The following is a 14066-nucleotide window of genomic DNA, read 5'->3' on the forward strand; positions in this document are numbered from 1 at the left end:
ATTACAAGCACAAGGATGCTCCCTTCTTGAAATCAAGGATCTCTAAAACCTGGTTTGACTCTACCCTTTCGCCTCTTGAGAAAAACTTTCTCACGAACTAGCCCCAGCCAAGAATCTTATCCTCAAATCAAGACCTCCCTGCCTTGGTGAAGAAATTCAATCTCTGTGGCGATCTCACACCAAGAGACAAATCCAGACTACACAAAAACACGTTAAAAACCAAGGTATACTAAGCACAGAAATGCTTAAAATATTACAAGATAAAGACTCAAAGATTAACCCTTATTCTAATCACTTAAGCCATCAATATAAAAGTGAGTTAATCGATATCAGTATACAAATGAGTTCTTTCTATCAAAATCTAATGCATGATCATGTGAGCAATATAAGAATGGATATGAAACTATGCATAAACAGAAAGCATGTTATAGCAGAAACAGCATAATTTCTCTTGCAGAAAAATAGTAAAGTACGTATGGAAAAATGCTCTCTAAAAAGTCCTATACAATAAAATACAATGATATGGGTTTCTGAGTGAAGCCTTGTATTTATAGCATGGAGAATAAGTGGTTTCATCCGTTGCAAAAATAGTTAAACAGCTAAGCAGTTACAATAGGAAAAACAGATTTTAGTTACAACACATAACAGACTAGTTAATCGATTAAGACTTCCATTTAATCGATTAACAGGCCAACAGAAAGGCACAGAAATCGGTTAAAACAGAAAACACATATTCAACAAGAAAATCAGTTAGGTTAATCGATTAAGTTACCACGTTAATCGATTAACTGAGACATTTATGCATATGTTTCAAATGGCAAACTTCTCATATGTTATGCACAATAGACATACATGCTTTACCAATTATATTATGCCTAATATGCACATATAACATGTATGATAGATGCATGACCATATAATTAACTACATGATGTATCTCATGAATATGATAGTTCAATTAAGATGGCTTAAGAGACTAGCATCTAGGTTTATCTAACCTATACTCAATTACTACGGCACACATCCCAGACTACTTAGATTATAGACTCAATTTATATCCTAGTCTAGACATGACCAAATGAGCATAAGGCCTATTGATTGTTGAGTCATCTTCAAGCTTTGTTAAACCCTTGTCTTCATCAAAACATAGGCTAAGACATGCTAGTGCTATCCTTGACACTTTGCACTTTCATATACTACTTGTGAGCAGTGATATAGGATTATTGCATAAGACCAAAAGATTTCTAACGAATAATTTTGAAAGGAAAGATCTTGGGAAGACATGTTTTGTATTAGGTATTAAAATACTAAGATATCTCTCTCAAGGTATCATAAGGTTGTCACAAGAGAGTTATATAAATAAAGTCCTAGGTATATTTGGCATGAAAGAAAGTAAACTAGGGGATACCTCTATAGTTGAGGGAGACAAGTTTAGTCTCGAACAGTGCTCCAAAAATTAACCTTGAAAGATACGAGATGCAAAAGACTCCTTATGCATATGTAGTAGGAAGTATAATGTATACTTAAGTTTGCACACATCCTGACATAGCGTTTTTCGTGGGAGTTTTTTGGAAGATATTAATAATGCATCATTGGAAGACAGTCAAACGTGTTATGCATTACTTAAATAGAACAAAGGAGTACATGCTCACTTATCGGAGGTCTGAGAATATAGAGATCATTGGGTACTCTGACTCCAATATTTGGGTGTCTAGACAACAAATACCACACCTCTGGATATGTGTTTATCTTTGCTGAAGGTGATATCTCAAGGAAGTCTGCTAAATAGACGCTCATAGCTCCTTCAATCATGGTTGCGGAGTTCATGGTTTATTTTAAGACATCAAATCATGGCATATGGTTGCGGAAATTTTGTCATTGGCTTACGTGTGGTCGATGGTATTTACACACCACCGAGAATTTATTATGACAATAAGTCCATGGTTCTTTATTCCAACAATAATATGAGTTCTACAAAGTCAAAATTTATTGACATTAAGTTTCTGGTTCTTAAAGAAAGTGTTCAAAATAGACAAATTTTCGTAGAACATATAGGGACAAATTTTTTTGCTTGTTGATCCATTGACTAAGGGTTTTGTACCTAACGTCTTTCATGAGCATATTGCTCATATGAGTATTTCTCCTTAGGATACCTTAGTTCAGTGGGAGTCTATATGTTTTATGACTTAATTTGGACATCATATATATTTTTATGCATAATAAAGTTGATGATTTATTGTTCTAATTTGAACTTTTGTATTGTAACTATTATGATGCAATTAAAGACTTTGGATTGATCTCACTAAAGAATAAAGAACGACTAGTAGGAAATATACATGTTTGAGATAACATTGCATGAAATTTCCATGTCATTTATTCATATTTGATCTATGTTATTAAGTATATTAATATGATGATCATCATGGTCGAGTCATGTTTCAAAGTGATGAAGGTCACAGTGGTTCTATAGTTGATATATGAGATAGACTAGATTGTACTAAGGAGAAGTCTAAATATAAATAACATAAAGATGCACTCCTAAAGAATATGTGATATAATTGGCAGTGACACCTTTCTCATTCTTTTCATTGATCTTTTCATATTTGTGAAGAATGATAAATGTTCACATACAAGGAAGAGCAAGTTCATTATGACTAAAAGTATAACTAAAGAAAATTAAATATACAAACATCGACAAGATATATTATCTTTAAGTATAGATGCACTAAGCTTTATCTAGCAAAAATATCAAAAAAAAATGATAACTTGTTGATAAAAAATGTTACCTGCTTAATAAACGTTGAACTAAAAGAGCAAAAAAAATATTGATCCAATAAAAATGGCAAAAATAAGTTCATTATGAGAAACAGTAGGTTCACTATTTTTTATTGTGATCATGAATGCCCAAAATAACACTAAGAAGTTTGAAATAAGCTATAGTGAGAAATCATACCAACAATATTATCTTGAACTAAAAAAACTGAAAATAAGCTTCAGACGAAAAATGCTAAAAAAATGTTAGCTTTTCAAGTAAAAATGTCTCATTGTTAGGAAATTTTGAACTAAAAAAACAACAAATTAGTTTGATTCAGTAAAAAGTTTATAAATAACACTTAAATAACTTACATATGTTGGGTCTCACAGGGCTCTATAACTCAACTAGAGGGGGTGAATAAGTGATACGATACACAATTATTGTTGCTCGATAAACAAATAGATTATACAAATTTACACATTGTTTAAACGATTAAACACGGATATAATCAATTAACTCGTCCTTCAGATAATCAATTAACTAAACAACTTCATTGATTAATTAGATCTTGTTCTCTGAAAACAATTTTCTTTCGATATCCAATATTACCAAGATTCAAATAAACTTATATGCAATCTTTTAGATGATTAAGAATAGTAAATGCACAATACAGAATACGCAATTAAATCAGAATGATATGCATGTCAACTTAAGTAAATCATGTAATGAGAAAATGTAAAAAGATAAGGGATAAGAAAAATGAGACGCAACTTTTATCATGGTTCGTTTGCAAGTCCACTTGCAAACTACATTCAGGACTCCTCATCTGATCTTGTGAGATTTTTCTTCACAATGGAATCTTTATGCTCTTTTACAAACAAACTTCCAATACAAAACACGAGATGCTCATTTCTTAGAGTCGATGAGCCTCTCACATCGGTTTGACTACTAAGCTCGCGTACTCAGATACTCACACATTTCGCGACTCTAGCCCCAATCTCTTTTCCGCACGAACCAATACCTCTTTATGTCGTGAAGAGTCTTACCTAACCGCAACTACGGTTTTCCCAAACCAATTCTTTTTCTATGGTGATAAACACACCAAGTGAATATGTTGTTGCCTTGTCTAAAATCTTTCAACTTATTTGTGCACCTCAATGTGCAAAATTAAATAATCTTCTACAATCTAGGATCCCCTCTACAAATCTCACAATTTAGAATATAGAAAATGTGAGATGCAAGGTTTCTTTTTACATAAAGATTTGACAATTAAGCTCTATAGGAATCTTTCTAATGATTCACCATTATCTTCTTTTTCAATATAACACTTTGAAAATCTCTCTAAAGATATGAAAGTGAAAGAGCTATGATTTTCCAGAACAATGTAAAATCTGTTTTTGTGTATGTGTTCTAACTCTTTTGAAAATTTATTCATGTGTATTATGAAGCAATATGAAAAACTTGGGTTAATATAAAATTCTGTTTTTAGCTGTAGTTAATCGATTATCACTTAAACTTAATCGATTAATGATTCTTGAAAATACCAGAAAACAGAAATAGTAACAACCCTTAATCGATTAAACTCATATTTAATCAATTAACTAGTTCTCAAGAATTTAATGCTTAATCGATTAAAATATCTCTTAATCGATTAGTGGTTTTATAAAAGATATTTCAATTTGATATGAACCTCCTACATGATTTATAAAAGAATGGTGCATGACTTTAAATGATGTATGATTTAAAACTATAAATGCATCCGAAATCATATGATCATGTATGTATGCATGTGCATGTAAATCATGTATATATGCATGTAAGTCTCATTTTAGTTATGATTGTTTTTAGCTTGTGAGACTTCCGTTAGGGTTCATCCTAGCCTAGACTCTTTCTAAGCAAACATCTTAAGACCTAATAAAGATATAATATACTTAGCCTCTAGATCTTCTTGAATGCTTTATCTTGTGTGAGCTTGAGTGTTGACTTTGTTGTTTGTTGATTTGTTCATTCCTTCAAGTTTGTCCTTGATATACAATCCTTGTTGTCGATCTTTGTCTTTATCAAACTCTGTCTTTCATCAACCTTTGTCTTCATCAAAATCTATGTGATGCATGCTTGCATACACAATTTTCTCATTCATGCATGCTTGCATCTTTAATCTCCCATTTTTTATGATGGCAAACACTTGTTGGACTTGACAACTCCTGGTTGGATCTGCTTAATGATAATCAACTATGTTTTGCAATTTCCTTGCTGTAAGTTCATGTGAATTTCTCCTTGCATACACAATTTGCTCATTCATGCATGCTTGCATCTTTAATCTCCCATTTTTGGATGATGGCAAAAACTTGTTGGACCTGACAACTCTTTATTGGATCTGCTTAATGATAATCAACTATGTTTTGCAATTTCCTTGTTGTAGTTGATGTGAATTTCTCTCTCTTGCTCCCCCTCAACTTGAGCATCAGGTGTTTTATCATTTTCTTGCGGAAGCTCCAAGTTTTCTTATCTTGCAACTCCTGCGAAACATACAAAAAACTTTTTCCCCCTTTTTGACATGATCAAAAAGCATTGTGATATATGAAAGCTTATTGCCAAAAGAGAAAAAAATAATGCAAATTCTATTGATATTAATCGATTATAATATCACTTAATCAATTATGTATGATTCATTTTGATACAAAATTGCATTTTATAAGACAGGTAATCGATTACGGTCTGCTCTTAATCGATTAACATAACTAGCAAAATACAGTGCAGATTACATGCTATTTGTTGAATGTTATGTAACTTGATATCCACTAGTTTTGTACACTTGTTTTATGAAAATTATGCACAATTAGATCAATGCAACATATTTAAAAATAACTAAGCTTTCATTCATTCATTGATCAAAATATTACAAGAGTAAGATAGTAAGTATATGATTCAAGTGAAAACACACAAAAGTTATATAGCATGTCATGAGAGTACAATTAAAGTTCAAAGCACAAAACAAAGTAACAACTTCGGAATTTACAATGCAACGACCAGAAACATATAGAACATAACTCGTAAACCAGAATCTAACAAAGACACACTAGACATCCTAAGCTAGACTAACTAGGAGGTGGTTGCGGAAAGCCACCGAAGGTTCTGAATAGAAAGTGAAGTTGCTCGAAACGGTTTTGATATTCTTCTTCTTGTCTTCGAAACTCAGCTATGAGCCAATCCTCCATGGATTATATTCTCGAATCAATTCGCCCATTCAGGAGTTGTTCCACGGCATCCAGATGAGCCAAACTAAATGAAGGTCCTTGAGGCATACTAGAAGCCCCGTCATTTTGTTTCTTCTGGTTTTGCTCACATTGCTCACCACCTTCTTCCTCATCAGGTATATCCAAGTTTACAGTTGTCCAATAGTCCTCCTGATACATCCATTCACATCCATATTTATACATGCTCATCTTGTGAATGAGATTCTCATGGACCATATCCTCTCTGGGATTCACATCAATTATCTCCATACCAGATGTGTCGATCCCTAGGTGATCAATGACACGGGAGATAAATATCCCATATGCTAGAAGTCTTGAGGAAGACGATGCAATGTCATACACGACTTTAAAAATCCCGCCAGAGCAGCTTATCAGAATGTCTTCCTTAACAACAAACATTAACTTCATATCATTCATAGTTGGTTGCGTGTGATTTGTGTTGTGTTGAACCAAAATGTAAGCTATCAAGTAATATAGCAGCCTATTCTCCACGGTTAATGAATCAGCTTTAGTAAGCTCACCTTGGAAAAAATAATGCAGTCCTCTTAAGAAAGACTTATACATCTCTATGGAGTCACACAAACTCCATATTTCATCGTTCCAATCGCCAAGAGATCCATCATCACTTGCCAAGCCTCCAACAACCATAAATGACACATCATTTAATAGTATTAATTTCCCCTATACCATACTCTGATACCCGCTATCCTAGTATTGAAAATTAGACTAAAATTCCCGAACCAGAGATGGATAAATGCTGTCATTTAGTTCTAGAAGATGTACAACTCCTTGTACCTCCAATTCATATGGGAATTAAAATCCCTACACCACCATCCATGCCATGTTGACATACCAAATGTATGTTAGTTTCCGGCTAACAAACCTCACCAACCTTTCTGATTGAAGAGCAGGAGCATAGAATGGGTCCAAACCCATGGATGGATTTTGCCCAGCATTGGAAGAAGACCCACCAGCATCAAAAAATTCCGTACGTCTTGGATGACAAAGAGAATGGTTCATTCCAGCGGTATGTTTTAATCTCTTGGGTATCTCATTTCTCATTTTAACAATGATAGGATATGGTTAATCAATTAACCAGGAAACCAAAATTATGTTTAGTAAGGGGGAAATCTTATGTTTCTCATTTTCAATCAGGTTTATGGGTTAGAGATTAATAGGAGGAAAGAAATAGAGATTGAGTAGCTCTAATCTGAGTTTGAGGATGAATTGCAAGATCAATTTAGGACAAGAACATAGATTGTATGAGGTTAGGGTTTGAAGAAACTAAACCCAAAACTGTGTTTGAATCTGTTTTATGACTGCACTTAATTGGTTAACCTTTATGTTAATCGATTAACGGGATTTGAATTTTAACACAGTTAAACCATTATGTTCCAAATTAATCGATTAAAATATTAAAACAGTTTTAGCCCAGGTAATCGATTAAAATATTAAAAAAATTTAGCCCAGATAATTGATTAAAGGACAAGATAGTCGATTAAATCACATAGAAAACTCAGGTAATCGATTAAAACACAGAACACTCAATTAAATAAGTCACAGAAACAGATTTTGGCACAGTTTGAATTTGTTTAGAGGTTTGCTAAGACTCTAAGATAAAATATCTATCCTAAATACTTAACGAACAATTAACTCGGAGCCAAGAGATGCATGAAAGCATATTAAATCAAGAATGCGGTATACAATTAAGATTACATGCATTTATAGGCGATAAGTGCACTTATTTAGGATTATCTAGATGTCTAGCATGATTCAAACACTTAGGTAAAATATTAGATAGAACATGTGATAAAATATTATAGAACAAAACATGTCACAATATTTGGTTACCTCACATGCTTTACCTCATCCTTATCAAGGTGTTAGAATATTGCCCTATTTGATGTCTTCTTTGGCCTTTCTTCAATTTCTTGATTCTAGTCTTTCCTTTATTGCATAGCACTTCAATCCTTTTGAATGTGCATCCTCATGAGTGCCTACAACATATTAAGCATACCTTTCCTCTCCTCTTTTGTAGATGGCTTATCAAACATTAAAATTTGCATAGGCTTAAAAAAAGTGTTTTGGTTAATTGCATTAATATGAAATTGTAACTTGTTGTCCTTCAACATGATTAGAGTATCCTAGATAGTATTTCCACATTTACTTATTAATCACAACATGGTCAAAAGGTTTTTATAATTTTTTAACAATAGCATATTTGCATTTAAGAGCATATAAATGAGAATCATATAGTGTTTAGCCTAAAAGTGATTTTGGGGGATTTTCTTTGAAATATACTTTTTATATCACTAATTTTTTTGAAATATGGTCTCACTAGGATTTCATTAAGGAATATTTTTATAACACTTCAAGTATGTAATACTAGGAGTTTAGAAAGGATACCTTATGTACCTTTGTAGTACAATACTTCCTAACTTCAAGCATTTTATTTGACAATTTGTTCATAAGTGTCATAATCCCTTTTCTTAGGTGATAAGTCAATGAAGTTTGATCTTCACACCTACCATGTGCATAGAATACTTGCTATCTATGAAGTTCATATGTTCTTAAGCACACCTACAAAAACAAGTTTACTTGCATGTCTTGGGTACCCAACTAATCTTTGGTCCCTTAATGTTAGTAGCTTGGAGATTTTGTCTCTTAGCAATCCACATATAATTTTCATTTGGAATATCATGCATTCTAATTTTATACATATTTAAAGTATAACCTTGCAATCCACAATAAAAACAAGTAGGAAATTTACTATATCCTAAACCATATCTAATCCCAACATTTTTACATGTAGCAAATAAGTTGTTTAATTTGTGACTACTAGATATCAATTTAGTAACTTTATTATTTAAGACTCTATTTTCATTTTTCATGCAAGTGCAATTTTCACAAGTAGATATCATATTTAAATTAGTAGTACAATTACATGAAGAGTTAGCATATTTAGCATCTAAGGTTTCAATTTCAATTTTAAGCATATCAACGAAAATTTGTAATTCATAAATTTTCTTTTCAAGATATAAAATTAACCTTTTTCTATTCATATACTTTTTAGCTAACTTTTTAAGATCTTCATACAATTCAACATAGACATCATAAAGTATATCATACGTGGGAGATATATTGGAATTTGAAATAGAATCATAAGAGTGTACCTCACTTGGCTCATTTTGCTCACTTACTTTGCAAGAATTTAGCTTTTGAGCCATTAGACATAGCTTGTATGATTCTTCATCTTCCGAGATGCTTGTTGATGAATTATCCTCTTTGGGTGCATTCCAAACAATGTACGCCTTCTTAGCTTTGATGTCCCGAGAGTCTTTCTTGTTGTCATGTTCAATCTTCTTGAGAGAGGTAGGACATGTGTACCTCATATGACCTACTTTCTCACTCTTATGCCAAATTGTTTTGTCTTTGGGATACTTGCTCATTTTGATTAAACCTTCTTCATCTTTCTCATAAAGCTTCTTGAGTCCTCCATTCTTTCTTAAGTACTTTCTGAAATTGTTGATGAGGAGGGACATGCTTCATCACTTGTGTCAGAATTGGACTCATCATCATCATATTTCTCCTTTTGACTTCTTGAATATGATTTTATCGCTTTGAAGGAGATTTCTTTGATATTCTCGTCCATTTGCTCATTGAGTGTCAAACGTCTTAATACTATCTCGTGTTCTTGAAGTTTACCAAATAATGTTGTGAGCGTCATTTGTTCCAAGTCCTTTGACTCCATGATGGCGGTCACCTTGGGTTGTCATTTCCTATGAAGACATCTCAACAATTTAATCTTTAGTTGATGTTTGGAAAATGATTTATTTAATGCAAGGAGATGATTAATAATGTGAGTAAATCGCTTTTTCAAATCAGAAATAGACTCATGTGGAAACATGCAAAATAACTCATACTCATGCATCAATGTATTCAATTTAGACTGTTTGACCTCACTAGTGCCTTCGTGTGTTACTTGTAAAGTATCCCACATATTCTTGGCACTATCGCACTGAGAAATCCTGAAGAACTCATCGTATGAGAGCGTGGAGGTTATAATATTTTTTGCTTTCAAATCAAGCTGCACTTTTCTCTTTTCCTCGTTGGTCAAGAGACATCTAGGTTTCTTTTTGGTTTCTCCGTCCACCATGTATAGTGGAACGAAAGGTCCATATTCTACAATATCTCAAACATTTGTATCAATAGCCTAAAAAGATATCCTCATTCGGATTTTCTAGTAGGCGTATCCCTCGTCATTGAAAATCGGAAGGCAGATGATGGATGTGCCATCGCCGCTAAAAAGGTAATAAGAGTCCATGGTAAAAGTTCATAGGATCAACGATCTAATAGTTAAGCTAGCACGGTTGTACTACCTTTGATACCACTTATTGGGTCCCATGGGGCTGTGTAACTCACCTAGAGGGGGTGAATAGGTGATACAGTACACAATTACCATTTCTTGATAAACAAACAGATTATACAAATTTACACACTGTCTAATCGATTAAACACAACTATAATCGATTAACTCGTTCTGTAGATAATCGATTAACTAAACAACTTAATTGATTAATTAGTTATTCTTCTATGAAAACATTTTTCTTTCGATATCCAAGATTACCAAGATTCAACTAAACTTATATGCAATCTTTTAGATGGTTAAGAATAGTAAATGCATAATACAGAATATGCAATTAACTCATAATGATATGCATGTCAAGTTAAGTAAATCATGTAATGCGAAAATGTAAAAAGATAATGGATAAGAAGAATGAGACACGACTTTTATCCTGGTTCATTTCCATGTCCACTTGCAAACTACATTCAGGCCTCCCCATCTGATCTTGGGAGATTTTTCTTCACTGTGGAATTTTTATGTTCTTTTACAAACAAACTTCCAAAACAAAACACAAGACGCTCATTTCTTGGAACCAATGAGCCTCTCAATTTGGTTTGACTACTAAATTCGCATGCTCGGATACTCACACATTTCACAACTCTAGCCCCAGCCTCTATTTGCTCGAACCAATACCTTTTGCTCTCGTGAAGAGTCTTACCTAACCGCAGCTAGGATTTTCTCAAACCAATTCTCTTTTTATGGTGATACAACAAACCAAGAGAATATGTTGTTTCCTTGTCTAAAATCTTTCAATTTATTTGTGCACCTTAATGTGTAAAATTAAACATTCTTCTACAATCTAAGAACCCCTCTACAAATCTCACAATTTAGAATACAGAAAACGTGAGATGCAAGATTTATTTTTACAAAATGATTTGACAATTAAGCTTTATGGAAATCTTTCTAAAGATTCACCCTTTCTTCTTTTTCAATAGAACACTTTGAAAATCTCTCTAAAGATATGAAAGTGAAAGAGCTGTGATTTTTCAGAACAATGTAAAATCTGTTTTTGTCTATATGTTCTAACTCTATGAAAATCTATTCATATGTATTATGAATAAATATGAAAATCTGGGGTTAATATATAATTTTGTTTTCAGTTGTAGTTAATCGATTATCACATAAACTTAATCGATTAACAATTTTTTAAAATACCAGAAAACAGAAATAGTAACAACCCTTAATCGATTAAACTCATACTTAATCAATTAACTAGTTCCCAAGAATTAAATGCTTAATCGAATAAAATATCTCTTAATTGATCAATGGTTTTACAAAAGATATTTCAATATGATATGAACATCCTACATGATTTATAAAAGAGTGACACATGACTTTGAATGATGTATGATTTAAAACTCTTTTTAAATGCACTCAAAATCATATGATCATGTATGTATGCATGTAAGTCTCATTCTAGTTATGATTATTTTTAGCTTGTGAGACTTCCATTGAGGTTCATTCTAGCCTAGACTATTTCTAAGCAAACATTTTAAGACCTAATAAAGATATACAATACTTAGCTTCTAGATCTTCTTGATTGCTTTATCTTGTTTGAACTTGAGTCTTTACTTTGTTTTTTGTTGATTTGTTCATCCCTCCAAGCTTAACCTTGATATATAATCATTGTTGTCGATCTTTGTTTTTATCAAACTCTGTCTTTTATCAACCTTTGTCTTCATCAAAATTTATGTGATGCATGCTTGCCTACACAATTTACTCATTCATGCATGCTTGCATCTTCAACATATCCAAAATAACACCAAAACATTGTAAATAAGTTTTAATGGGAAATCATACGTAAGAACCTACATTCCACATGTCAGTTTCAAGGATGAGAATGTTAACATCAAGAACTTGAAAGAAAATTATAAGAAAAAATAATACATTTGAAAAAATATACTTTTAAGTGAGTGGGTAGGCACAAAAGCTAAGGTGGGGAACAAAGAAAAAGTGGAAGAAAGAGAAGGGGATATGCATTTAAAAGAGAGAACAGAGAAAGAGAGGTGAGTCTAAGATAAATATAAAGAGTATGAGAAAGAGAGAAAGAGATTAATTGTGCAGTTTGAAAGAACATTGAGGTAGTGAAATGATTTTCTGCAGAAGTTAATATTCAACCTTCATCTCTTCTACCATCCTTGTATACTGAGCTTGGTGGGTGGTTGATTTTTGCACGAAAGAGATGTGTTACAGTGTGTGACATGGAAGGTTTGAAAAAGGGTGGTATATAGAAAAGAGAAACCTGGTGATATGTGACAAAGATAATTAAAAGAAAGAAAGAGATAGAAATGTAGTGTTTTTGTATTGTGTGGTTGTATAAAAATTGAAGGGAGAGAAGTCTTTTTTCTCCCCCACTCTTCCTCTCCCATTTCCCGTTCACATGATAAGAGGAAGAAATTTGGTAGGCCTAATAAATATTTTACTCTCTCTTCATAAACTTTCTCCTCAACCAAAGGAGAGAAAGATGTTCTTTCTCTCCTCTACTTCTCTTTTCTCATTCTATTTCCCATCTCTTTCTACTCTAAGAATGACTAAATGTATACATAAGTAGCAAATATCAAGTTGTTGGAGTTTCTAGTTTTATCACTTCATAATAATCAGTTAATAATAAGATAGTAGATGTGAACATAAAATTAAATACTCAAGTATATAGGTATGACAAAAATACTCGTCCATGAATATCTGTAAAAATACTCACAATGGGTACATAAAATAGTTTATAATCATGTATTTATAAATTAATTTTTAATTAAATACTTTATACCTATTATACTATTTATTTTTTATAATCATATATTTTATAATAATATTTATTATAAATTTACTGATTGAAATATAATGATCATTTTATATGTACATAAATTTTATAATTCATGGCAATAATTATTTTATATATAAATTAGTGCTACATTTTTGTGGAATATAGTAGATGTGATTTTACCATAAAACCCTATCAAATCAAATAATGATTTACAACTTTTGCATTCCTAAGGTTGTTGACTAATTATCGTACAAAAAAATCACTGTCTTATGATAGACGGTAGTTACATTAGTTCTGTAAGACATAATTTTTACAACAGTAGAAATTGAGGTAGACGAAAAAACAATTTTAATTTCTATATAATTCACTACAGTTATTAAAACTATATCAATTAGTATATATCAAATCGGTCAGAGTATTGGACATATCTGCTTATATTTATAAAAAAACTAAATTGATAGATACTCAAATTTATAATTCATATTTATAATTTACTCAAAATTCATATAAACAAACAACTTTAAGAATTATTCTCATTTAAAGAATTATTTTCTTTTCATCAGCAAAATTATTTAAAGACTTCGATAAAAAAAAACGTTAAATTTTAAAATAACTTAATTAAAATATGTAATAGTATAATATATTTTTACAAATCAAATATTATAACATAAAAGTTACTCTCATGGTAAGAAACAAGTCAAACCAAACTCAATCTAGAATCTAATATAATTAAATCCAAATAACAAAAAAAATCAACTTCTTCCAATTACAATTTTCCATGTATCAATCATATTATAAAACTTCATGAGTTTATGTGGCTATGTTCTTTTCCCTTGTTTCACCAAAGTGTCTCTTCCTTCTCTCTCTCACTTTTTCTTGTTTGTGTGC

General features: G+C 31.8%; 1 protein-coding gene across 1 annotated transcript in view; it reads left to right on the forward strand.

Annotated features, from left to right (window-relative positions):
• The window catches only part of LOC109326479 (putative calcium-binding protein CML19), a 14556-nt gene extending 12318 nt beyond the window's left edge, over positions 1-2238 (forward strand). Inside the window, exon 2 of the mRNA XM_019559179.1 lies at positions 2226-2238. The gene's annotated coding sequence lies outside the window, so the exon portion shown is untranslated. The remainder of the gene's footprint in view (positions 1-2225) is intronic.

Source organism: Lupinus angustifolius, chromosome LG14 (assembly GCF_001865875.1).
Source record: "Lupinus angustifolius cultivar Tanjil chromosome LG14, LupAngTanjil_v1.0, whole genome shotgun sequence".
In the NCBI taxonomy this organism is placed as follows: domain Eukaryota; kingdom Viridiplantae; phylum Streptophyta; class Magnoliopsida; order Fabales; family Fabaceae; genus Lupinus; species Lupinus angustifolius.